The sequence below is a fragment of the Ailuropoda melanoleuca genome, chromosome 20 (genome assembly GCF_002007445.2).
Source record: "Ailuropoda melanoleuca isolate Jingjing chromosome 20, ASM200744v2, whole genome shotgun sequence".
NCBI lineage: Eukaryota > Metazoa > Chordata > Mammalia > Carnivora > Ursidae > Ailuropoda > Ailuropoda melanoleuca.
In genome coordinates, this window is record NC_048237.1 from 23,066,844 (window position 1) to 23,091,043 (window position 24,200).

Here is a 24,200-nt window from a genome sequence, read left to right on the forward strand (position 1 = left end):
CTCAGGAGAAAAAGCAAAAAATATAAAAATCATCTAGATTTGAGATATAGCAAGCCTGTTTTTATCTTTTGGTCACATGAATTTGGCTCATTCATGATGAAACACAAATTATACATATATGCATTCTAAAAATCTTTTTAGTAGGAGATTTGCATCTTAAAGTGTACTGAATCTATTTTGTTTGGTGTCATTTTTAAAATGCAACGAGTAAGGTAGCATGGTTGTAAGTTCTAACTTTATTTACTACTTAAATGATCACAGGAAAGTCACTGAACCTGCCTAAGTATCATTTCACTGCCTTTAGTGGGGGGATAATGATACCTTATAGAATCAGTAAGAGGATTAATGAGATAATCCCTTCAAACTGCATCCACGAATAGTGGTTATGTTTAAAATTTTAATTAAATATATTACTCAATATTTTTCATTATTTCAATGTTAAAAGTAAATGAAAATTAGGTTATCTGAATTGTTCACATTTTGCTGACAATTCTGTAAGCAAAGGAAACATCTTACACTATAGTGTCTTTCATGCCACATTTTGAGTGTCAGAAAAACTCAGGCTGTGGCAGGATTGATAATTCAAGTAGAATCAAATGCAAGGGATTGTGAGCGCTCAGAAAGCTAGTCTGATGTGGTGAAAGGATCCCTATGGGGAGAGGTCAAGAACAGATCTGTCTGCACTGAATGAGCAATATCTGTCAAATAAGCACCTCAAATCGTTAACACTCAGTTTTCCCACAAAGAGGAATGTTTAGCCCATGTTTATGCTATGGGCTAATATGGGACTCCATAATTGCCAAAACAGATCTCATGTAGCTTTAAAACTGGATTTTTTTAAAGAGAGTATTAAATTATTAATTATTATATGTATATTATTTACTATAAACCAAATAGCATTCCCTTTATGTGTATTGCTTCGCTTAAAGTCATTAATTCAAAGCTATTACTGAACACCTACTATGTGCTAACTCCTGACTCTACNTATATTTACTATAAACCAAATAGCATTCCCTTTATGTATATTGCTTCGCTTAAAGTCATTAATTCAAAGCTATTACTGAACACCTACTATGTGCTAACTCCTGACTCTACAATGCTCTGGTTCGGCAGTGAAACAGCAGAAAATATCCTTGCCCCCCTAACTCTTACATTGTAGTAGCTGAGACAGACATTTTAAATAAATCAATGAATCAATAAATCAATAATAAAATCTACGCTATATTATTTGGTGATTGATACTGTGAAAGGCAAAAAAAAAAAAAAAAAAAAAAAAAAAAAAAAAAAAGGAAGGGGCATCCAGGAATCTAGAAGTCACCGAACTCCTTTATAGGCTAANGGATTGCAATTCTAAATAGAGTGATCATGGAAGACTTCCCTGAAGAGAAGATATTTGAGCTAAGTCTTGATGCAGATGAGGGAGTACACCATCTGGGTATTGTATGCAGGGGAAAGCCTTCCAGGTTGCAGAAACACCAACACAAAAACCTTAGGGTGGAGAGTGTTTATAGAATATGGCAGACTGAGGGGAGAGTAACGGCAAATGAAGCCAACAGATACGGAAGATCATGTCATATAGGACTTTTTGTTAACTGCGTTTACTCTGAGCACGATGGGAAACCATCAGTCATTAAATGGTTTTAAACAGTGGAATGACATCATACACACATGTAAAACACATACATTATACATACTTCATAACATATAATCCATATAACACACACACACAAGATCACTCTGGCTGCTCTGTTGAAAATAGACTAAAGAGGGACAAAACTTGAGGCAGGAAGACCAATTTGGATGCTGTCAGTTTATCTCAGGCAAGAGATGAGAGTGCATGTACAGGTTGAATATAGAGCGTAAGCAAGAGGACAGCTATTTGTGGGGCTCGATGAAATATGAAAATGTAAGGTCTTTCTTGAAAAAAATGTAAGCATTTTTATACAGTGATCATAGAACATGGAACCAAGCACAGAGCCTTTCTGAGTGTGGAGCCCTGCGTGACTGCACAGGCTGTAGTCTCGGGAAGCTGGTCCCGGAGAGGATTCAAGGATGACTCCAAGGTTTCTACCTAAGCAGTGAAGCGATGGAGCTTCCGTTAACACCGGTAAGAACAAGTGTAGGAGAGGAAGATTCAGGGCCTGGGAAAAGGTCAGTCTTTGTGCACATCAGCATTCGCATGATGTCTTTTAGAGTTCACGAGGAGATGCAAGGAAGTAGCTAGGTCTACGGTTTGGGGGTTCCAAGAGAAGTCTGGACTGAAGCTATGTGTCTAGGTGTTTGTTATTCATGTATCAAGTCTCTTTAGGCCTGGAGTTCATGCAGACAGAAGAGGGAAGAGGTCAGAGGAGGGAGCCCTGGGTAAATGAGGGGGCACTACTAAAGAAGGCCTATATTGGAAGAAGGAAGGAAAAAGGAAGGGAGGGAGGGAAGGAAGGAAGAAAGAAAAAGTAAAGAAGACACAAATGAAAAAATAATAATAAAGAGCAGTACTGAGGACACAGACTCATGGAGTCTGTAGGTCTAGTGGACCAGAACCAGAGAGAAGTGAATGCTTGACTTGATGAAATTAAGTGATTCTCACAGATTAATAAAATGATGACTAAAAATTTACCTTTACACTTAACATAGAAGTCGTAACTGACCTCAGCATGACAATGTTAATGGAGAGAGATGAAGCCTGGTTGTAGTGGTTTTGAGAAAGAATGGAATGAGAGAAATTAACATCAGCAACTACAGAGCTGCTAAGAATATAGCTGAGTAGGGACGCCTGCGTGGCTCAGTCAGTTAAGTGTCTGCCTTCAGCTCAGGTCATGATCCCAGGGTCCTGGGATGGAGTCCTGCATTGGGCTCCTTGCTCAGTAGGGAGCCTGCTTCTCCCTCTGCCTGATGCTCCCCCTTGCTTGGGCTCTCTCTCTGACAAATAAATAAATACAATATTAAAAAAAAAAAGAATTTAGCTGAGTAGATAAATGGAAAATGGAGAGTGGGACCAAGGAGAATATGGTAAAGAGGGGTATTGTGAGGAAGAAATAATTGCATCCTCATAAAACTTCTTTGAAGTTGGCATTATTTTTCCTGTTTGAAAAATTTAAGTAACTTGGCCGGCCCAAATCACAAAACCAGCAAGTTGCAATTGTATGTAACCACAAATTATTTCAATTAAAATGCCACTTTGAGGGCACCTGGGTTGCTCCGTCAGTTAAGCATGGGCTCTTGGTTTCTGCTCAGGTCATAATCTCAGGTTTGTGAGATTGAGCCCCGCGTCAGGCACCGCACTCATTGTGGAGACTGCTTGAGATTCCCTCTCTCCCTTTGTCCTTCCTTCTCCACAAAAATAAATAAATAAAATCTTTTAAAAATAAAAATAAAAAAGTCAGGTGCCACCTTGAATCACTGCCTTACATCAATTATTTAAGGTCTTAGCATGTCCGCGTATGAGGAGAGAGATTTAATGTTAATGTGGTAGCTTAAAAATGGTAGGTGCGTAAGATCTCAGCTTAAACATCACCCCTCAAAGGAGAGTAGCCCCCCTCAAAACTCTGCCACATCATAGACTATGCTTCTGTAGCAGAACTGGACAAAAGGTACAGCTATTTCACTTACTTCTTTATTTTTTGCTTATTTATTTACTTATTTACTTATTTTCCCAAATATAAATGAATTCAGGAATCTCTTCAGACCTGCTCTTATTTTTTTTTTCACAGTACCAAGCACAGTGCTCACAGCAGTATATGTGCAGTAAACGTTCACTGAATGAGTAACTACCTTCCCTTTATTCACCCGCCACCATCATGCCCACTTAGAGGAAAGAAATACGTATCTATCTTCTTGGTAGTCTTCTCTTTAGCAGAAGCAAAATTACAAATTTTCATTAGTTCTCTTCTAAAATCTGATTTCATTTATATTTCAAACACTAATACTAGTTGTGAATGTGACATTACACTAAATTATGGTGATAATGTGTTTATATAATTATATTATTCACTGAGCTTCTCATACAAAATAACCAGTGAAATAGAGTAAAAAATCTAAAGAAATGAAAAAAATGTGAAATGTCAGTAGAGTATGTTAAATTAGGAAATGTAGATATTGAAATTAGTTCATTCTTCTAGGACTAGTAATGATAACACTTTAAACTGTATTACAGTTACAGCCACAATAAGTGTTATTCACAGGTATTACTTGAAATTAGTTCATTCTTCTAGGACTTCAGTAATGATAACACTTTAAACTGTATTACAGTTACAGCCACAATAAGTGTTATTCACAGGTATTACTCCAAATAAATAACTCCTAAGAATCATATGATCTCCAAAACATTCATTTTGCTGTTCAGCATTCTCTTGCCCACACTCTCTACAGTATTTGCAACATAGAGAGCCTTCAGTTAGAACATGGTTTGGGTTTCACTGACACACCAAAAACCTTAGGCTCACTTCATGAGAAAAAGAAGAAAAGTAGGTACTAGTTTGCCTTACTGGCCATGCTTCCTTCGGATCAATGTTGACATAAATCTGCTTATAAACTGAAGTTCCCATCTATCTAAGTTGACAAGCATAACAAACTCTCATGCCAATTAAATTAAGTGAGAAAACAGAAAAAAGAAAAAGATGTAAGGAAAAGAATGGGAAAGAGGAGAGGTACTTTTTAATTTTTTTCAAATATGAATACTAGCAACTGAAAATACAATGCTGTTTATTGGGAAAGGAGTTGCAAAAATAAAATTGAGAGAAATCCAAAAGAGCTTTGATGAAGTAGGAGGAAACAGTGACAAAAAGGAAAGAGGGGCAAGAAACAACAGGTTTTAGCGAGGATGTAGAGAAAAGAAACCATCGTGCACTGTTGGTGGGAATGAAAACTGGCACAGCCACTGTGGAAAACAGTATGGAGTTTCCTCAAAAAATTAAACGTAGAACTATCCTACGATCCAGTAATTGCACTACTGGGTATTTACTCCAAGAATATGAAAACACTAATTCAACAGGACACATGCACTCTTGAGTTTACAGCAACATTATTTACAATTGCAAAGATATGGAGGCAGCCCAAGTGTCCATCGACTGATGAATGGATAAGATGTGATATATATACACGATGGAATATTATTTGGTCATAAAAAAGAATGAAATCCTGCCTTTTGCAACAACGTGGATGTAGCTAGAGAGTATAATGTTAAGCAAAATGAGTCAGAGAAAGGCAATTATCACATGGTTTCACTCATATGTGGAATTTAAGAAACAAAACAAACGAACGAGGGGGAAAAAAGAGACAAAGCGAAAAACTGACTCTTAACTACAGAGAACAAACATATGGTTACCAGAGGAGAAATGGGTGGGGGGATGGATTAAATAGGCGATGTGCATTAAAGAGTACCCTTGTAGGGGCGCCTGGGTGATGTATGGAATTGCTGAATCACTATATTGTACACCTGAAACTAACATAACACTGTATGTTAACTATATTGGAATTAAAATTTAAAAATAAATAACAAAAAAAGAAGCATTGGGAAATAGTAAAAAAAAAAAAAAAAGGAGAGGAAAATAAATTGTTCATATGGTAGCCATTGCCCAGGTACCATCCGTTTTTTCCCCTAATGTCATAATCTACGATATTGAACACTGTAGACTTAGGATTGCACAGTATTCAATTGCACATGATCAAATTTCACATATTATTGTACGATCATATTGTGGGAGATATCAAGAAAGATGTCACTATATTCCCCACTTTATTTGGAATAAACTGATCTATAAATACTCATTTTTAAAATGTCTCATACCCCATGATACATTTTTTTTTTAATTGCACACACACCCAGAACACTACACTGTAGTTTCTATGACATAGTCTGATTTTTCCTTTGAGGGTTGCTTAAATAATTGTACGGTATGACAGAACTATTTTGTTCTCAAAGTATCTTAAAATAATCTGCATATTTACTTTACTTTTTCAAATAATCTAGGAGGGACAAGCCGGGTTTTCAATAGCTGTTATACCCTAATTGTGTATTTGTTCTTTTTAATTAGCATGTCATTGAACTAGATCATGAGGAATAGAGTAAATGAGATTTTATTGTATTTCATATGGTCTGCTTCAAACAGACAGTTTGTGTAAGTGTATGGAAATTGTTTTATTGTTTAGATACAATATATCAAATACGCAGTTTCTGAAGAACTCTATTAAGAGCTAGATGGCATCAGAGGAAGGAATACGTTGCTAAAAAAACAAGAGGTATAATCTTATTTGACTCACTAGCAATATATATGTAAGCGGACAAAATATCTCCGTGTGTGTATTCCTGATACTCAATCCTAAGCAAAAAAGAATGATCACATCCTCAATGATTTATGCAAATTTATAGCGCAATTAAATAAGAATAAAATTTGTTAAGTGCTTCAGAGCTTGTAAAGCTTTCAAGCACTGCAAGAGAGATGGATTTATTATTTTGGTTTCAAAAGACAATAGTAAAAATCTTGACCACATCCTAAACAGCTTATACAAGACGACAGGCTCTGATACTAGTGGTGTTAGCTTTTATTCAGAAGTCCATTGACTCATGCTCAAAGCTGAGAATGAAAAGGTGTCCTCTTAGTGTTACCAGATTGGCTTTGCTATATGTAGGTTGATATACCAAAGCCCCAGTTCTTCATTTTCTGAGTCATACATATTTGTCTCTGTCTTTAAAAGGGCACATCATTAACCCAGTTTTATGCTGGAATTACAACATAAGGCAGTGGTCTCATAACACCTCCACAAAGAACCACTTCTAAGAAAATGTTGTTCAAAACCAATTGGTGAACAAGGGTGGCCATTTTAATCAAACTGTCAAGAGTCCTGTGAAGGTTAGTTATCGGTTCATGCATACCTCAAAACTCTACCTACAACAGGGCAGTTTCTTCATGCAGAAACAAAAGGTTTCTATGTATTGACTCAAATAAGGGCATTTCATAGAAGCACTATAATTATTTGAAGGACGTAGGTTTTTTTGAGTTATGGTATACTATGATTTATTTCCTCAACTCTGAAACATTTACAAATATGTGAAGCCCAAAAGTAAGCATTTTTACTCCTGACACTTGGTGTTAAGCAATATTGAGGGCATGTATTGTTGTTCATATGTTATACAGTCCTTTCTAACCGGTTCACAAAATTGTAATTTAATTAACACAGTGCAATTAGCCCTCACCTTCACTAGGAGTTGCATATTTTAAAAATTTCTACAAGCCTGTTAGGCATTTCAGAAGGAAAAACATCATGATCATGTCTACTTTATTCTGGTTGAAATTAATCACTGGCAATAAACATATCTTACACAGGGACGGTCCATTTAAAATGGGCTATAATGTCTTCATTTGTCATCATCCAGTCTTCAAGATTCACGGGTGTGTATGCCATCTTTAGCGGTTGTAACAGAATGAGGGAACTGGCATGAGTAGTGAGAAAATGAAGCACTATTTGGGGGATAGTTATATTTAATTTTAGTAATTTTTTTTTACTAGCTATTAAATAAGTTAATCTTGTTAAAGGAGATTTCATGTTTCTTTTTTTTTTTTAAAGATTTTATTTTTATTTATTTATTTGACAGAGATAGAGACAGCCAGCGAGAGAGGGAACACAAGCAGAGGGAGTGGGAGAGGAAGAAGCAGGCTCACAGCAGAGGAGCCTGATGTGGGGCTCGATCCTATCACGCCGGGATCACGCCCTGAGCCAAAGGCAGACGCTTAACCGCTGTGCCACCCAGGCGCCCCGAGATTTCATGTTTCTCATAAAGAGGGGACACAAGTTAATAAAAGTTTGGAAACAGTATACCTTAAAACTTTTATAACTGAGAAAGATTATGAAACTAATTTATACAGTCATTTGTACATGTACATATATAATAAAGAGTTTGTATACACCTACATGTTTTCCCTACTGATGCCTATTATATAAGTCAAATGCCATGACTTCTATAGTAATAGCAGAATTTATCAAACATGTGCCTTCTAAATATGACTATACAGTTAATAAATTGCTTTTGATTTTAGAATGTTATTAGAAAATACAGATATTATTGCAGTGACACTGGCCGGCCACTCGGGGAGGCCTTGCAGAGACGATCTGGACTGGGTACTGTGAGTTTACGGTCTGCAGTTTCATAGACCATCGTAATTTTGTCACACAACCAGAGATCACAGCAAGGTATACTCAGCTGGAAGAATTCTGGCTAACCAAACTCTCAAGACACTAATGCATAAACCAACGTATAAATAGATTCCCTACCTATTAATGTATTATGAGAAATATCAGTGCCAAACAAATGAAATACTTACATATGCTTGATCAATACGGTCTTTCCCGTTGAGTAAAACAGTACGGGGAACAAAAAATATCCAGAGTACCGACTTTAATCATGATTTCAGGACACAAGGTAATTAGATAGATGATACCAGATGATATCAGTAGATACCATCCAGTTATGCCATTTTGTGGAATTCACCTCAATCACAGGGATATACCTTCCAGGGGAGTTTCTGACAGTAGTGGTACTCTCGTTTTTTAGCACTAGAATCAAACCAACAATTCATTTCAAAATTGCCTTGAAGAATCTTACTCATCTCCTAGTTTGTGAACGTAACCTTTATGACACGGGGTACCAAGAAGCTAAGCAAACGGTTAGCATAGCGGATGTTAATTACAGCTTTCTTTTCTGATAAATCTGGACTTAGTCTTAGATTCTGTCACAGTAGCAAGCAGTCCAGGCAGTCACTATCATTTGATTATAATTGTCATGTTTAATGAAATTTATTTGTCATCCCAGAGTTAGAATTAAGTTTCAGATGCATTATGTATTCAAACATTCAAGATTCAAAATGCCATGGAATTCTCCCAGCTTGTAGTATGCTGTTTCTGTGATTTCAGACCCATCATTCACACAATATTGATTCAGGTAGGTTTCTTATACAGATAGTTGATCTCACCCTCTATATTTAATACTCTGTAACTTCATTTTCAATGAATGTCTTATCTTCAAATTTGGGGGGCAGCTGTTGCTTTCTATGTACTTAGTCCCATCTGCTATCACATAATCTTGCACTTCCTCCCACGTTGATCTTATTCTAAATTTTCCTTGTAAGGAACATTGCAATTTAATGATCTGCAAAGGAACAGTTGAATTCTGCATAATAGGCTGGATTGGGAAACTATTTTTTAGGAAATACAAGTGAAATTAATAATATCTACCATAATAAAAATCCAAGGCTTCTGGGTTTTTTTTAATACAATGGTATATGACCAAAGACCTTTTTGATAGATGTCATGGAGTGAAGTGACTAAAGCTATATTTGTTTTTTCAACACTGATGATCACTAAAGGGAAAATAAATCATATTAAAGGTATAAGAAATACCTACTCCTTGGTATGTGATTTTCTACTTTGGGGTAAATTGTTAAGTCAAGATTTTGTTTGTTTTGTTGTTTTTTGGGGGGGTTGTTTTTGTTTTGCTTTGTTTTGTTTGTTTTTTGTTAACACAAAGATACAACAACTATACTCAATTCTCCAAAAAAGTATGAAAACAGGAAAGTTACCTCAATGCAAATAAGGTTTTAGTTTTGATAATACATATTTCATTACCTAAGGATATATCTGACAAATCAGCCTTATCTTAAGAGTTTTAAAAATTTATCTCAACAAGCTTTGATGTTTCCTTGGGGAAAAGCATCAACTTGTTTCTCTTTCCCCAGAGGTAACTGACTGTTGTGTAGTTATTCTTTGGGGAGCTATTTGCAGAAGATGGAGAGCTGAAGTGGACAGAACAGCAACAAGACCCTGCAGGAGAGGCTGTGACTACGATCAGGACCTGTTTATTTAGAGATTCATAAGCTGTTCTGCAAGTTCCCACCTAGAGATTTTATTTATTTAAATTTGAAAACAGTTCATGAGAATGTATGTTTTGCTCAGACAAAATGTATTCTAGGTGCATATTCCCATATGGAATGAATAATAATACCATTCTACAGATGAGGAAACAGGCTAGTGAGTAGGGGAGCTGAATACAAACCTTTGTATTTCTTACTTGACAGCTCAAGTTCTTACATTCTCTGCTGCCTCTTACTGAGTCACTCAGAAGTAGAGAGATGTACTCCTTTCAGACTACTGTTTGGTTTTATCAGAAGATGAAGTTGGTGATGGTTTTCCCCTCAAGAGAGCAGTCACGTATTTTACCAGGAGAAACTCTACCAAAGAACAGAGCATGTGGAGTCTTGTGAAGGTGTGGACAGGGGGAAAGGGAGGGCCTGCACGTTGGACAATGGTCACTCGATTGAGGGTATTCTCCTTAGAGGAGGTAAATGTTCCTAAACTTAGGCACAAAGTAGCTTGCGAGCACAGCAAAAGACAGCCTGTTTAAGAAGACTTTGTGAAAAGGGGTTTGGATTCCGGTGGCCAGAAAGGAGCCACTCATAAAAGTACTAGTAAGGTCTTCTCCATATTGTATTTCTATTATCCATAAAAAGTGTCCTTAAAGATTTAAAGCCTAGGTTCTGCTGGGGGGGGGCTTATTTCATACTTGATATAAACTAGTGAAAACCTAGGAAATCCTTTCCTCTGAAGTCAGAGTAGTGTGAGCAAGAAAGGCTTTGTCTGGCAGAACACTTCCTTAGGGGAGCCTGCCACAGAGTGGGAAAAGTACGTAGCTTGGCTAGGAAGGGATTCTTACCTGCACAGGAAGGCCACATCTTCGGGGACAGGTGTTCAAGATATTGCTGATGGATTAATGAAAATGCTGAGGTTACTCGGACAAGAACTAATTTCTGATTATCCTTCTGGTAATATCTTAAGCTATTAAAAGGAGATACAGTCTAATTTTGAAGGGATAGATTACTGAATCCTGGGCACTGCATTACATCAGAAAGGCAATGTCACCTAAATTATAAGTTGTAATGAGACATGGTGATTTGTGATGAAATGAATGTACTCCCCCAGTTCAAAGGAGGGCATAACCTAGAGTGAAAAAGATTAACTCTGAACCCCAAATAAACACATCCATTCTATCAACATCACTGAATTTCACTTATTAGTTTCATCCAGATACTACCATTCCTATTCTTTCCTCCTTTGTGTCATTTTGCCCCTAATGTTTTAACGATGATTTCTTTTTAGTTTTTTCTTGAATTGATAAGGCATAATTAACTGCCACAGAATGAAAATACCTTCTCTAACAAAGAAGGCCGACCCTAAGGAACAAAAATGCCATTTTCACTCATTATCTAAATATAATGACGCAACAGGAAAGTTGTTTCTGCTCCTAAAAAGAAGTTTTGCATTTAGGTTATGGTAATTTCACATTGCTTTGCGAATTGTTTTGTTAAAGCTTTCTCTAGTGCTCTGAGTCTTCATTTTTGGTTTTTCTTTCCCCCTGTGTATTCAAGCATCGCACAATTACATGGTTTGCATGCATTTTAAAATGTGTTAAAAATGGTTATGGTAATATGCAATAATTTAGAATAAAATAGCCATATGTATCTAAAATCTCAACAAACTTTTTCAGTATTCAATTCAACAATGGAATCCACCACTTGACAGCCTATTCATTTATCCTGACTCTTGGAAAAATCAGAAGAGTGTATACCTCTGCACTTCTAGAATTAACTAAACTGCCACTACCAGGCCCCCTGAGTGCCAACAGCTGATCCTTGTTTACCACACAATCATGCTCAACTACAATTGTTTCCCTCATTTTCTTCCCAATTTCCTTCTGCCTTCTTTATCCTTGGCATTTATCAAAAACATTTCTTCCGAGGAGTAAGAGATTTATTTCATAAAGAGGAAAGCATTTTTAGTTTGGCATGAGCATAAGCCAAGAATTTTTCACAATGCCACGCTGTCAGGACAAATGTTTTGTCTCTCATCCTATTGTTAAAGATTAGCCAGGGTGGGGCCTATGACATTCTTTTGTGTAAGGAACCCTCCCTCAATAACACAAGAACAAACAGTCTTGATGCGATGGTTTGCCAGGCAAACCAGAGCCAATTATGAAATAGTTTATTCTTCCTTAAACAGTAGTTTGCTATCCTAGAAAGATGATTGAGGAGTAAATCACTCTCTTTTAATTCTACGTTTCCAAAGCCCTAGTCAATATCAGGGAACATTTTACAAGGTATATGATGGCTAATAACAATAAACTATATATAGTCTGGTATTTGGAGAGATTCTAAAATAGGAAAATACAAATATTTTTGGTTCTCTACAACTTTTTTTTTTTTTTAACAAATTGTCCCCTTGGCTCCTCGAGAGCAGATAATTTCTACAAAACTTGTTAATTTTTCTGCATCATATAAGATTATTATTCTGTACAGAAGGAGTTTAATTAATATCTACTAACCTATATAAAAATGTGTTAATTCAGTTTGTCTCTTATTTTTGTATGTAACTTCACATCTGGTGGGATACTTTTATTAATAAAGCATGATTTAATGTCTAAAGGGGTCTGTGTAAGCTAGTTAAGACACTGAACTATTGGGCATGAGTTAAATATGAAAAATGCTTTCCCCAAAGCCAGCAAAATAGTTAGCATAATTTGAAATTTTTATTACATTACCATAGAATTGCAACTTTAATAAAGGACTATGGAAAAGATGTGTGTGTTTGGGGGGGGAGTTGTGTGATATATGCAATATCAATGAATTGGGAATCATTATTTCATAACAACTTATAAAAGAACTCACAGGAGAAATAGAAAAATGGAAGTAGAAATGTCTTAACATATTCATCTCAAAATTCAACCTAATGTTTTATAAACAAAATGAAAATTAAATGTTTACGTTTCTTTCCCTTGGGAATTTACAACCTCTTCTAAAAGAGTTCAAAACCGATGAAAAAAAGGATGCAAGTTCTATTTAATATTTATTTTTAGCTAGGGCTTGGCAAAACCAGATGCCAGGAGTAGTTTTACCATTCTGAATACTAAATATTCAACAGATGGCTCTCCTTCGATTTCATCCAATCTGGAAATGCCCCAACAGGAAACAAAGATGGTCTTCAGACTGTCCCTTTTCTATTAAAATATACTTCCTACACCTGCTACGAATAGGAAGATAAGAATTACAACCTCAGTCTGTAAAACAATAAGTTTAAGGACTGTATCAATAGTCATTACGCAAACAAATATCTCCCAAACAACAGTTTAAGTTATCCATTTGCAAGTCAAGTATGACAAGAATAAAAAATGAAAAAAATCTGTTTTGGAATTCCCACTTGTAGTAATTTCTGGGTGACAACTCTTAACTATATGGTACATTTACAACTTGAAAATGTAACCACCCCACCCATCCACCACCTCCCAACTCTCATATATAGTTCCTTGGTTAAACTACAAAACCAGAGAGAGCTGGCAATTTCCACAGCATGACAATTCTTCTATTGTAAGACTACAGATGAATTACAATGAGGCACAAAGAACAGTCATAAATATGCTAACCCAAATACTAGATGTTTTATATTCTGCAGAAGTGAAGTGTGTGTTGTCTGTTTTCTTTTCATTATAAGCAAACACCTTTGCATATGGTATCTTACTGAGTTGAAAAAGTCATTCTGTTCAAATAGTTACGATGACTTCTATTAGAGGACAACTAGCAAGTAACAGCAAACATTCAATAAATGGTAACTGTTACTCTTGTTTTAATGTTACTAATAATCAGTTGGCCATCCTCGTTCTGTGCATCACATAAGCCTATCTAATGGAACAATGTATGCAAATTTTGTACTTGCAGAATTTCAGCAAAAGCAACACTGAACCAAAAGTCAGGAGTTCTAACTCTTCTTCTTTTTTTTTTAATCCCTTTCTTTTTAACCTTAGGCAAGTCTCTTCCATTCAGAGAGCTATTTTTAAGAATGTGTGATATAATGTATATAAAACACTTTACATATTATATACTAATCCTCCAACTGGCTTAAATGTTCCTTTTAATTGTAATTTTATTATGACACATATCTTATTTTTATTAATTCATTCAAGAAATATTTATTAAGCATTTATTGTGTCTGGTACTGTTCTAAGTGCTGGGAATTTAATGGTGAATGAAATCGACATACTTTCCACCCTCACAAGGTACATAATCCATAAAGAATATAGTTCAAATAAGATAAAGACAAAAACCAGGCAATTATAAAGCAGCATTGCTATGTCTTTGAGCAGTTTTCTATGTCTTAGAAACCAAGGGAGACTGAGAAGAAATTAGTGTCCAATCTGAGAATGGAAAGATAAGCCTGGCAGAGGGAGAACTAGGTTGGGGGGTGCACACAGGCAGAGAGAACAATCCATGTAAAAGGCCCAGAGTCAACACAGGGCTGTGTACTTGGGGAACTGAAGCCTCTGCATGGCAGGTGAAAAGGAATGGGGAATGATCGCACATAAGCAGGGAACCACTGAAAACCGAACACAGTGGCCATAGTATAAAGTTTGGGCTTTGTCTTAAAAGCAATGAATTTTAAGGTTCTAAGTACATAGTCAGATTTTCAGGTTTAAGAGTCATTCAGAGAGCAACTGTGGGTAATAAGTTAAGGAGGTGAGAGTGAAGGTCAGGACACTGTTTAGGAGACTATGGCAATAGAGGTGCCTGACTGGCTCAGTCAGTAGCACATGTGACTCTTGATTCCAGGGTTGTAAGTTTGACCCCAAGTTGGATGTAGAGATTACATAAAAATAAAATTTAAAAGGAAAGAAAAGAGACTATGGCAATAATTCCAGTAAGAAATGAGGGTGGTAGGTATTACAGAAAAAAGTAGAAAAAGTAGCAGTGAGAATTCATAAAAGTGGTAAATATTAACAGATGTTTAAATAGTGATAGAATTAAAGAAGTTACATTATTATTTATTATGATTGGGAACAGATATAAGAGGATAGGAAGGATTGGCTATGAGTCACATGCACAAATGATGCCAGGGTGTCTGGCTTAGACTCTTAGGTGGATGGTGTTGTCATTCATTTGTTGAGCTAGAGAACAAAAAGAGGAAATACAGGTTGGGTGAAGACTGTATGTTCAAGTTTCAACATCTTGCATTTAAGATGCATACAGCACCACAACATGAAGCACAGACTAGAGATCTGGATTGAAGATAAAAACTGAAAATCATCAACATATGGTAGAAATTGGTCATGGGAGTGTAAAGGATGAATGTCATTATGAATAGCATCAACACGTAAAGAATGGGCAGAAGAACGAGTCCACAAAATGAGAAGAAATGGTCTCATATACAGTTATACAATGAAGAAAGTGTCATGTTATGGAATCCAAGATATAAGAAAATGTTCAACAGTATGAAATGCTAGGAAGAGACCAAGTAAAATCAGAACTGAGGAAGGTCCCTAGGAAGAAAGCCAAAGTGGAGATTTAGGTGAAGAGATAAACCGATGAGGGTAGTGTAGTGACTCAGAGGTAAGGAAATAAAGTTAGAACACAAACATCTCAGTGAGCCTGGCTGTGAAGGGAGAAAAAACAACAACAATTATTATTGTAATAGTTGTAGGAATTTTGGGATTAAAGGAAGTCATTTTATTGCTGTGTGTATGTTTGTGTAAGACAAGACTATCCTTAGCATGTTTAAATGATAATTTGGGAAGTAAGGAGAATGAAAGGTCAAAGACAATTACTTGAGAGAGTTCCCCGGAGAATGCGAGAAAGGATCAAATCCATAGTACAGTGGAGGGATTTGATTTATAAGTAACAGAACACTTCCTCAACTCTAACACAGCAGAGGGAGGCAGGGAGAAAGGGAGGAAAAATGAGTGCAGAAACCATCATCTTTGTAGATATGGTGGCAAGAACAAGGAACTTCTAATTCAGTGGCTGCTTTTCATCTGAAAATTGGAGCCAAAGTTGTCTGCTGAACGTATTGATAGAGGAGGAAGCTAGTTTGCAAGCAGAGAAAAGTTGAGGAAGTGTGAAATAGCTCCCAAGAAGAAAGAAAGAGAACTGAGAAATATAAAAGAATTCTTACGTATTGAGAATCTGGTTGAGACTGAAGGGTGGAGAAAATAAACTTATAGTGAAATTGATTTTTTTTTTTGTTTATTAGACTTTGAGTGGTTGTGTTCCGAATTCATGGTGTANGGGGGGGGAGTTGTGTGATATATGCAATATCAATGAATTGGGAATCATTATTTCATAACAACTTATAAAAGAACTCACAGGAGAAATAGAAAAATGGAAGTAGAAATGTCTTAACATATTCATCTCAAAATTCAACCTAATGTTTTATAAACAAAATGAAAATTAAATGTTTACGTTTCTTTCCCTTGGGAATTTACAACCTCTTCTAAAAGAGTTCAAAACCGATGAAAAAAAGGATGCAAGTTCTATTTAATATTTATTTTTAGCTAGGGCTTGGCAAAACCAGATGCCAGGAGTAGTTTTACCATTCTGAATACTAAATATTCAACAGATGGCTCTCCTTCGATTTCATCCAATCTGGAAATGCCCCAACAGGAAACAAAGATGGTCTTCAGACTGTCTCTTTTCTATTAAAATATACTTCCTACACCTGCTACGAATAGGAAGATAAGAATTACAACCTCAGTCTGTAAAACAATAAGTTTAAGGACTGTATCAATAGTCATTACGCAAACAAATATCTCCCAAACAACAGTTTAAGTTATCCATTTGCAAGTCAAGTATGACAAGAATAAAAAATGAAAAAAATCTGTTTTGGAATTCCCACTTGTAGTAATTTCTGGGTGACAACTCTTAACTATATGGTACATTTACAACTTGAAAATGTAACCACCCCACCCATCCACCACCTCCCAACTCTCATATATAGTTCCTTGGTTAAACTACAAAACCAGAGAGAGCTGGCAATTTCCACAGCATGACAATTCTTCTATTGTAAGACTACAGATGAATTACAATGAGGCACAAAGAACAGTCATAAATATGCTAACCCAAATACTAGATGTTTTATATTCTGCAGAAGTGAAGTGTGTGTTGTCTGTTTTCTTTTCATTATAAGCAAACACCTTTGCATATGGTATCTTACTGAGTTGAAAAAGTCATTCTGTTCAAATAGTTACGATGACTTCTATTAGAGGACAACTAGCAAGTAACAGCAAACATTCAATAAATGGTAACTGTTACTCTTGTTTTAATGTTACTAATAATCAGTTGGCCATCCTCGTTCTGTGCATCACATAAGCCTATCTAATGGAACAATGTATGCAAATTTTGTACTTGCAGAATTTCAGCAAAAGCAACACTGAACCAAAAGTCAGGAGTTCTAACTCTTCTTCTTTTTTTTTTAATCCCTTTCTTTTTAACCTTAGGCAAGTCTCTTCCATTCAGAGAGCTATTTTTAAGAATGTNGAGATTTAGGTGAAGAGATAAACCGATGAGGGTAGTGTAGTGACTCAGAGGTAAGGAAATAAAGTTAGAACACAAACATCTCAGTGAGCCTGGCTGTGAAGGGAGAAAAAACAACAACAATTATTNCGTGATATAATGTATATAAAACACTTTACATATTATATACTAATCCTCCAACTGGCTTAAATGTTCCTTTTAATTGTAATTTTATTATGACACATAGCTTATTTTTATTAATTCATTCAAGAAATATTTATTAAGCATTTATTGTGTCTGGTACTGTTCTAAGTGCTGGGAATTTAATGGTGAATGAAATCGACATACTTTCCACCCTCACAAGGTACATAATCCATAAAGAATATAATTCAAATAAGATAAAGACAAAAACCAGGCAATTATAAAGCAGCATTGCTATGTCTTTGAGCAGTTTTCTATGTCTTAGAAACCAAGGGAGACTGAGAAGAAATTAGTATCCAATCTGAGAATGGAAAGATAAGCCTGGCAGAGGGAGAACTAGGTTGGGGGGTGCACACAGGCAGAGAGAACAATCCATGTAAAAGGCCCAGAGTCAACACAGGGCTGTGTACTTGGGGAACTGAAGCCTCTGCATGGCAGGTGAAAAGGAATGGGGAATGATCGCACATAAGCAGGGAACCACTGAAAACCGAACACAGTGGCCATAGTATAAAGTTTGGGCTTTGTCTTAAAAGCAATGAATTTTAAGGTTCTAAGTACATAGTCAGATTTTCAGGTTTAAGAGTCATTCAGAGAGCAACTGTGGGTAATAAGTTAAGGAGGTGAGAGTGAAGGTCAGGACACTGTTTAGGAGACTATGGCAATAGAGGTGCCTGACTGGCTCAGTCAGTAGCACATGTGACTCTTGATTCCAGGGTTGTAAGTTTGACCCCAAGTTGGATGTAGAGATTACATAAAAATAAAATTTAAAAGGAAAGAAAAGAGACTATGGCAATAATTCCAGTAAGAAATGAGGGTGGTAGGTATTACAGAAAAAAGTAGAAAAAGTAGCAGTGAGAATTCATAAAAGTGGTAAATATTAACAGATGTTTAAATAGTGATAGAATTAAAGAAGTTACATTATTATTTATTATGATTGGGAACAGATATAAGAGGATAGGAAGGATTGGCTATGAGTCACATGCACAAATGATGCCAGGGTGTCTGGCTTAGACTCTTAGGTGGATGGTGTTGTCATTCATTTGTTGAGCTAGAGAACAAAAAGAGGAAATACAGGTTGGGTGAAGACTGTATGTTCAAGTTTCAACATCTTGCATTTAAGATGCATACAGCACCACAACATGAAGCACAGACTAGAGATCTGGATTGAAGATAAAAACTGAAAATCATCAACATATGGTAGAAATTGGTCATGGGAGTGTAAAGGATGAATGTCATTATGAATAGCATCAACACGTAAAGAATGGGCAGAAGAACGAGTCCACAAAATGAGAAGAAATGGTCTCATATACAGTTATACAATGAAGAAAGTGTCATGTTATGGAATCCAAGATATAAGAAAATGTTCAACAGTATGAAATGCTAGGAAGAGACCAAGTAAAATCAGAACTGAGGAAGGTCCCTAGGAAGAAAGCCAAAGTGGAGATTTAGGTGAAGAGATAAACCGATGAGGGTAGTGTAGTGACTCAGAGGTAAGGAAATAAAGTTAGAACACAAACATCTCAGTGAGCCTGGCTGTGAAGGGAGAAAAAACAACAACAATTATTATTGTAATAGTTGTAGGAATTTTGGGATTAAAGGAAGTCATTTTATTGCTGTGTGTATGTTTGTGTAAGACAAGACTATCCTTAGCATGTTTAAATGATAATTTGGGAAGTAAGGAGAATGAAAGGTCAAAGACAATTACTTGAGAGAGTTCCCCGGAGAATGCGAGAAAGGATCAAATCCATAGTACAGTGGAGGGATTTGATTTATAAGTAACAGAACACTTCCTCAACTCTAACACAGCAGAGGGAGGCAGGGAGAAAGGGAGGAAAAATGAGTGCAGAAACCATCATCTTTGTAGATATGGTGGCAAGAACAAGGAACTTCTAATTCAGTGGCTGCTTTTCATCTGAAAATTGGAGCCAAAGTTGTCTGCTGAACGTATTGATAGAGGAGGAAGCTAGTTTGCAAGCAGAGAAAAGTTGAGGAAGTGTGAAATAGCTCCCAAGAAGAAAGAAAGAGAACTGAGAAATATAAAAGAATTCTTACGTATTGAGAATCTGGTTGAGACTGAAGGGTGGAGAAAATAAACTTATAGTGAAATTGATTTTTTTTTTTGTTTATTAGACTTTGAGTGGTTGTGTTCCGAATTCATGGTGTAGGAGTGAAGAAAGTAAGCTCTTGAATTCATCTAGGATTCAGGTATCGACAAGCAGCTGGGACAGTAGAATCCTTAACATGTTTGAATGTTTCCAACGGGAAATGGAGCTGAAAGTACTCCCAAGAGCCTACCTGAAGTGACAGACCAAGACATCCGAACATGACCGGGAGAGAACTAGTACTCCAAGAGGGCCGCAAAAGCACAGTAAAGTATATTGGCACTGGATTGACCTAAACACGAGTTCAAAGCCGTCTCGTCACTTTTCAATTTTTTGACCTGCCAAAGTGGGTTAGCACTTCTGTACATTGTCTGGTATGCAAAATGGGATGAATAATTCTTATTTAATAAGGTGCTTATGAGATTAAGTGAGATAACATATGCAATTTATGGGGAAAGTGCCCCTTCAGTTTTGCAACACAGGGGCTAGATAAGAGTTACATGTTTGACATATAATAAACACTCAACAAAGATTTCTATTATTGCTACTGACAAAGACAATACCATCATAAATTTTGCAATGAAACAAAAGCGTTTAATAGAAACTATGTAATAAATACCTTCAAATGCTAACGAATTAAGTGAACATAAGCTTCCCTCCTTAGAAAAATATATGTGACCATTCAGTGTAAGTATGCTATCTCCTCAAAATAATAGACTTTTCTTGCTTTGGCTTCAACATTATTTTAGAAGAATGTCATGACTTTGTTGTTATTTTTTTATTTTTTAAAAATAACATGAATTGCAGAGTAAAATGTACTGACTTTAGTCAGTTGAGAGTGATGAGAGCATAATGATAAAATTGCAATGTCTTCACTCTGAGAGAAAGGAAAAAGCCCTAATATTAAGCCACATTCTCATCACTGGCCATGCCAGAGAGGAGGGAGCAAGGGAAGAATTTCCGCGTGAGCATGTTCTTACAGACTGAACTGTAACCTAACACTTACAAAAGCAATCCCATTTGGAGGATGAAAACAACTGGCGTTGTTCATTGCATTTGTGAACATGCCGCCTATAAAAGCCAAGCCAATTGGTCAGGGCTACAGTGCCTGGGTTAGAGACCAGATGTGGCAAAGGTTGGAGGGCAGCCCTCTTTTGAAAATAGCAGTATCAAAGAAGAATATTAGAATTTTCTCAGAACACAAGCAGAGTTCTCTCAACAACCATCTTCTAATAGATGCAAAGGGATGCTTTCCAGACCTAGGAAACCTTAAAGCAAAGAAGTCTTCCTTTACTTTCACTGATTCTAGGTAGTAACTAAGCCTGTACAGCTTTGATCACATCAATAGCCAGTTCAGGATTTATGGTACCAAAAGTTTACAAAATACAAGAGCCCTCTTAATGAAAATATATGAAAATACAAACCGCATCTGGTACATGGTGTTTAAAAAGACTCAAGCAAGTGATCAGATTTGTATTAAATCTCATCAGCATCAAAGCAAGACCCTCTCTGTCACCTTATCTGCTAATTATGAAGATCAGATGATCTATACAAAAGCATTTCGGCAAGAGAAATTTGTCTATACAAAGGCATGAGCTTAACTCAGGAAAATGTACAAATCTGGCCTCTGACATGTTATCTATCTAGTCAGAAGTAATTTTTANTGACATGTTATCTATCTAGTCAGAAGTAATTTTTAACAAACATTTTAATCGTCCAGTTCTGAGGAAGAATTCATGCAAAAAACTGCAAGTAACCCATGTGGCATAAGTTGAGATCAGAGAACGTCACCATCTCCAGACATTTCCCATTTCCAGGACAGATGGTGTATGAAATTTTACCATTAAAGGCTCAGCCTTAGTCAGATGTCATCTCACTGCTGATGTGACAACGCTCCCTATAAAGTATTCTCAGCAAATTATAAACATAAATCTGTTCATGGCTATAGATCTAACTCATCTCTTTACAGGAAATACAGGGGATAGAGGAACATGTCAAATTTCACATACATGCAATATAAAATCTAGAATAGCGGAAATCTAGAGGATAACTTTCCCAAGTTCTCCAACAAATAACTTTTTTCTTTTTTAAAGAGAGAGAGAAGGGGCATTTATAGATCGTAAGAGACCTAGGTGAAATGTCAACTGCATGTAACATGTGGGCTTTGTTGGCATCCTGATTCTTATAAACCAACTGCAATCCAGGAGACAATCCAGGATATCTGATCATTAATTTTGATGATATTAAAAAAGTATTAAATTTTAGGTGACTAATGGGATTGGGGGGGAAAAGTTGTCTTATCATCTAAAGATAAATGACAAACTGTTTAGAGGTGAAAAATAACCAGTAATAGAATCAGTTCTTTGTGTTTTTCCCTGAGCTATAAAATAACTGTTGACCTCTCCACGTCCATCCTTTCCCCTTCTCATGCTGTGCTGTATTCTCAGAAGGCTGATCTTTTTTAAAGTCACGCCATCAACCTGGCTCTCCCTTGTCCTCTGCCTTCTAGTTCTGCCCAGCCAGTGGGAGGCACCAGCAGGAAATGAGAGGGCAGGAGAAGATGCAAGCCTGGGTACTAATTCCCCTGGCTTCCTCCGTACTGGCTGTGGTTTCTCTACCAAAACCCAGAACTCCTGTTAGATGGCACTCGTCTCCAGCTACAGCACTCACAGAGTTGCAGGAACCACTTCTTTCTCTTATTCTATCAAGGCCAGCTATATTTCACCCTCTTTGACTCTTTTTAATAAAAGTTTGTTTGTTTGTTTGTTTAATTACCCTGTTTGCTCCATCTGTTTCTTGCTGGGACTCTAATCATTACATACTCCTTCTGTTCTTTAGATGTAATAAATAATCAACAAAAGAGGTAACACAGTTAATTCATTACGGGGTAACTGAATTATGAGCTGTGATCTGAGAAGTCTAGGCTGTCAGAACATTGTAAAAGCACTGAAAGATGGGGTGGGCACTAGAGAATAAACTCTGCTGGGACCCTATACTGCATAAGGGTGGCTTTATCCATTTAGATTTAGAGAACTCATTAGGTCACATCTGAAAGTATGTGAAATATGCTGACCTTTTAACCAGACCTTATTAAACGATAACCATTTTCTGGCAGAAAGCCTATCCTTTCTATTTTGGTGAATAAAAAATAGAATTTAATGAGAAATTCTATTCAACAGATGTGGCTAGAGCACATAATTCATTAAGATTTATTTACCAAAGATGTCAATTTGTAGGGCTCTCAACTATTCCTTTTCCAAGAGCTTTTCCTATTTCTGATCATCCCACTCCCAGTGGAAGATCTTAGAAGCTAGTTATTTGATTTCCTGCTTCCATAAAACTCTACTGTCCAGTTATAGATATTTGATTTCTGATTACAAATTCAGTATGTTTCAAGCTCTGAGACTAGTCTTTTCTCACCTGGGAAAATTTTAAAAACCTAGATCAGTAAGCCAGATGACTCAGCCTTAGGTTAGCCTCATCTTAGTTCTAGAAGGGTGATTTCTATTCCTTTCACATGACCAACTGCCGGTTAATCTTAATATTTCTTATCCTTTTTTTTCTTCAGTTTTTGTAGTTTTTAACCTGCCACAGAAATGTTGGACTAGATGTTACAAAAGATTCCATCTCCCTATCTCCTTTCCAACTAACTGTAGTCATGTAACTAAGTTTTGTCCAATGGGATATAAGTAACAGTTAGAAATATAGCTTCCAAGAATGTCTTTAAAGAGAGGAAGCAAGCCCTTCTTCATGATTTCCTCCACCCTGATGACTGAAAAACAGGCAATAATGGTGAGCATTCCCAGGGCTACCTTGGATCATAAATGGCTTTGAGAATAGAAGAAATAATCCTTGGCCTCTGACATCATGGAGAACTATGTTAATCCTCAAAGGACTTCTAGCTTCTTCCACAAGAGACACTTCCACGTCTTTGAGACCACTCTCACTTTCTTTGGCCATTGTTGTTTAAGCAATTCCGATGGTTTGCTTGTTGCTTTGACATCATGTCAGATATATCAATGTTTCAAAGACAAGACTTGCCCTGATTTAAGCTTCTTTTTAGAAAAAGGGATTTAGACCTTAATATCCTAAAGTGAGCATAGAGATGACTGTATGTCCATTTGAACCCCTGAATATGCGCTTGAATTTATTCTATTTCTGCTCTGATACCATTCTGGAAATTTTTTTCTTCTTGTTGTTAACTTTATTACTTCCCTAAGACAGACAATGCCTTCTTCTAAATAGTCATTTGTCACTGCCCCTCTAATCCATGATTTGCAACCCTGTTTATATGGAGATCAACCCAAGGGCACTAGTGCATTTTCTGGTCCAGTAAAAAAGAAAGCATTTTATCTGCTGGCCCTCCTTTTCTGACAGGAGTAATGGTAAAGTCAAAGAAGGCAGGGCATTTTCAAGATAGTAGAGCTGTCCAGTTAGGCTGAAGGAGAGGAAGGGATTTGGAAATAACAGGTGAAAAGATAAGGACTCAAAGCAGAAGCCAGAACATTGATAGAATATTTGAATTATGCAAAGTTACATATTTAAACATAATGTCATATATCACATTCCAAATATAAAAAAT

At 36.4% G+C, this 24,200-nt stretch overlaps 1 protein-coding gene across 1 annotated transcript in view; it reads right to left on the bottom strand.

The window, feature by feature from the left end:
- MDGA2 (MAM domain containing glycosylphosphatidylinositol anchor 2) overlaps positions 1-24,200 on the bottom strand; it is a 760,567-nt gene that overhangs the window by 471,063 nt on the left and 265,304 nt on the right. The gene's annotated exons all lie outside the window — the stretch shown is intronic.